The sequence below is a fragment of the Sinocyclocheilus rhinocerous genome, unplaced genomic scaffold (genome assembly GCF_001515625.1).
Source record: "Sinocyclocheilus rhinocerous isolate Xijiao unplaced genomic scaffold, SAMN03320098_v1.1 scaffold159, whole genome shotgun sequence".
Taxonomy (NCBI): domain Eukaryota; kingdom Metazoa; phylum Chordata; class Actinopteri; order Cypriniformes; family Cyprinidae; genus Sinocyclocheilus; species Sinocyclocheilus rhinocerous.
The window spans coordinates 186987-190974 of record NW_015666558.1 but is presented as its reverse complement, the minus strand read 5'-3'; the positions used below and the strand labels follow the sequence as shown (position 1 = coordinate 190974).

At 30.6% G+C, this 3988-nt stretch overlaps 1 long non-coding RNA gene across 1 annotated transcript in view; it reads left to right on the top strand.

Moving 5' to 3' along the window:
- Nucleotides 1-2054, top strand: part of LOC107732757 (uncharacterized) — a 3181-nt gene extending 1127 nt beyond the window's left edge. Inside the window, exon 3 of the long non-coding RNA XR_001638903.1 lies at nucleotides 1980-2054. This is a non-coding gene — a long non-coding RNA (uncharacterized LOC107732757). The remainder of the gene's footprint in view (nucleotides 1-1979) is intronic.
- The last annotated feature ends 1934 nt before the right edge of the window (nucleotides 2055-3988 follow it).

Here is a 3988-nt window from a genome sequence, read left to right as displayed (position 1 = left end):
TATAAAAAGCTAAGAGATGGTTCTTTAAAGAACCTTTGACTGAATGCTTCTCTGTGGAACCAAAAATGGTTCTTCTATGGCATTGCTGTGAAAAACCTTTTAAGCAGCTTTATTTTTAAGACTGTATATTTTTTAAGGTATATGTTTATCAGCAAAACATTCCATGTCTTTTTTTAATTTTTAGTAAATATTCTAAATCATTTTTATTTTTAAATGTTTACAAAAAATTGTAAATATGCTATTAAATGTTTTAAAATTATTCCTTTTAGTAATATATTGTAAACTATTTTAAATTAATTTTTTATTAATATATTTATTTTGTAGTATATATACACAATTATTTTTTCTTTTTAAATGCTTAAATTAGTAAGTATACTGTTGATTTTTAGTAAATATACAAAATAATCTTTTTTTAAAAATGCTTTAAAAAACAGTAATCATATACTATACATTTTCTTAAATATATTAAAATAATTATAGTTAGTTCATATATTAAAGGTTTATTTTAAAGGTCTTAATGCTTTATTTTAGTAAATATGCTTAATCATTTTTATTTTTAAATTCTTAAAAAATATTGAACATATACTACATATTTTCTTAAGAGTTTGAAAAAAATGTTTTTAGTAAATATATTAATTTAAATGATTTAAAACACGTAAAATACATTATATATCCTTTTAAAATGATTATTTTTGGTAAATATACTAAATTCTTTTTTTCATGCATTAAAAATGTAAATTTACCATCTCTCTCTTTGTTGTTTTTAAACAAAAATATTTTTTTAATTAGCAAATATACTATATCTTTTTACAAATGAAGGAAGGTGCTTATTTTTAGATAAAATACTGAATCATTTTACTTTTTAAGTGCTTTAAAATCATAAACATACTATATACTTTATTAAATGTTTTAAAATGTTTATTTCTAGTATATATACTACATCATTTGAATTTTTTTATTGTTTTAAAAATAAGCAAATATATTTTGTAAAATGCTTTTAAATAATTATTTTTAGTAAAACCCAATTTCAATTCTGTTTTCATAAAAGAGCTCAAAGACATCGCTGACCGTCCCGCACAAAACTCATCATCCAGCACAGCTTTATCACGGCTAGAATATAAAATACTTCACTACATGCATTTCTGTCAAATATAATTCATGCAATATGTCAAACCTTTAACCCGCGGGGAAAAAACCAACCCACGGCAAGAGTTTAAAAGCAGCCTCATTCAATTCAAACTTGGTAACCCTGCTGAAAATGAAACGACTCTAATTGAAATGAAACTCCTGACAGCAGCATGAAATCAAAACCTAGTGTGCTGTCTACATAGGGAGCATTTCAGCACCAAACGTGAGGTTTTTTCTATAAGGATGGCATTATTATTCAGTCTAAAGCATATGCACATACTGAATTAATTTCTTGCTATAGGCTATATTTCAGCTTCAGCAACAGGTGATCAGAATGAAATACATCTGATCTCTAGACATGCCTACATAGACATCAGACAGCAAGCTGCATGGCCTTTATGGTCACGCTCTGATTGAAAATCTGCTGCGACGGCTTTGAGAACAGATATTAGATATCAACAGCTGATCGTCTTGGTTTGTTTAGTTCGCTTCACCTCCAATGACTCTAGACTGAAGGAAATTTGGTTTTGACTTGATTTCTAATGTTGTGCTTGTGTCTGAAATGCGTCTCCGCCGGTGAAGCCCAAGCCATCGTGGATAAATTCTTAAAAAATATTGAACATATACTACATATTTTCTTAAGAGTTTGAAAAAAATGTTTTTAGTAAATATATTAATTTAAATGATTTAAAACACGTAAAATACATTATATATCCTTTTAAAATGATTATTTTTGGTAAATATACTAAATTCTTTTTTTAATGCATTAAAAATGTAAATATACCATCTCTCTCTTTGTTGTTTTTGTTGTTTAATGTTTTAAAATGTCTTTTCTGGTTCATGGCCTGCAGGATTTCGCCATTAAAACGGTTAAGGACACTCATAGTTTCTGGAAAGCTCTGATCTCCAAGAAAACAGACGCCAGTTGCTCAGTCTATAATTTAGTTTTAGTTCAAACTCCGGTATAATCCACACAGAAAGGCCTCAGATGACAGTCATTCTGTCCAAACACACGCGATGCATTCAGCTTCAGAGCCTGTGATGTTGCACAAAAGCATGCATATCACGAGTGACGAGTGAGTGTTTATTTCTCAGTCTGTTTGAATGGTTTTTGCATGTTTGAATTACTTGAAAAAAGTAATCTGATTACGTAACTCGTGTTACTTGTAATGCATTACCCCCAACACTGCTTCTGAGCATGATGAACCTCTGATTGCATTCTCTTCCAACAATACCAGGCTCTGTTTGGATTTAATCGTCATTCATGCAACGGCAAATTGTTTAAAGATGACTTTGATTGAATAGTGCGATGAGAGTTTGTTCGTCTTCTCAGACGTCTGATTTAACTTCAACCAAAAAGCCTTAAAGCTTCATCCGAAAATTAAACTTTAATCGTTTACTCGCCCTCGTGTCGCTTCAGACAGGAGAAGCCGGAGCTGTCAACGTCAAAAAGCATAATTAGGGTCTTTATATGATTTTATTTATTAATTGTAATATATTATATAATCACTAAGTCATTGCAACATGTGTTTTTGCATTACTTTAATTCACTTAATAATTTAAACTTCATTTTTTACGTTACACAAGATTGAACTCTATTTATATTATATATAAGTCAGTTTAATATGTTTTAATAAGTCAAAATGATTCTGATTTGATTATACTTACGACTGCAGCTGAACTGAAGTTTTTTCATTTAAGTAGATGGATTTTTTTACAGTGTAAAAATAATATTTGTCCTTTCTTTCTAGCTCATAAATGGTTCTATTACAAACAGACATAGGAAGAATAAATGGCCGGAAAACAGTTTTATTACACGAATCCATCAGCAACAGCAGACTACTGTATTAGTTACTGATAAACACTGTGTGGTTTGATTCATAAAGGCCTAAATAAAGTTTGGATGTCAGTGCAAAATACTGTATGAACACATATGAAGGCTTTCAATGCAAACTCAATCAGAATAAAGCAGTGTGACTTTATAAACAAGAGCTCTTTTAACTGAAATACAATACATATTTATATTATGTTACATCAGTTCAATGTTTATTTCTGCATCTGTGTGTTAAAGGAACATCTAATTGTAGCACATGTAATTAATCTGGCTGGCTTTAATCGCTATAATTGCTCGGAAACACTTGATCGTGGTTCTTCAGGTAATTGTTGCTAATGTCATGATGTTATTTCTTGACTTCCCCCCGTCGCCATGGAGACCAGCGTCACTGTAGCAGCATCTGTTACTCTGTGTTTGAATGGCACGGTGTGAACTGATTTTTACGGGAAAAAAACACATGACACGGACTTATGAGGATCATGAGAATGTTTGGAATAATTAAGTTTTTAAATGTTATTGAAAGATGTCTCTTCTGCTCACCAAGGCTTCATCAAGGATCATGTGACACTGAAGACTGGAGTAATGATGCTGAAAATCACAGCAATCAATTACAGTTTAACAGATATTCACATAGAAAATAGCTGTTTTACATTGAGTAGACACGCCCCTTACTGCTGATTGGCTACAAGTTTGTTTTGCTATTCGGCCCGAATCAGTTTTCTAAAGTGTTTTTGAAAAATTACATACCCTACTTTTAAGGAAATAAATTAAAACAGTTATATACCGCATATTAATTAGTAGATTCGTCCCTCGTCGTCTCAGAGAATATGCGCCGTTAATGCGTGCGTCGTCAGATGCCCGTCTTTTTTCCCGCTTCTCCCAAAACAGCTTATACTACTGTTTCAGCTATTAAAATAGTTCCGTTTTGTATGTAATGGAAAAGTGATTATATTTAGTTTCGTTTTTTTTATTATGTTAATTTAGAAAAATGTTTGGAGCATTCGTTTGTTGCTTAAATGTAAGTTG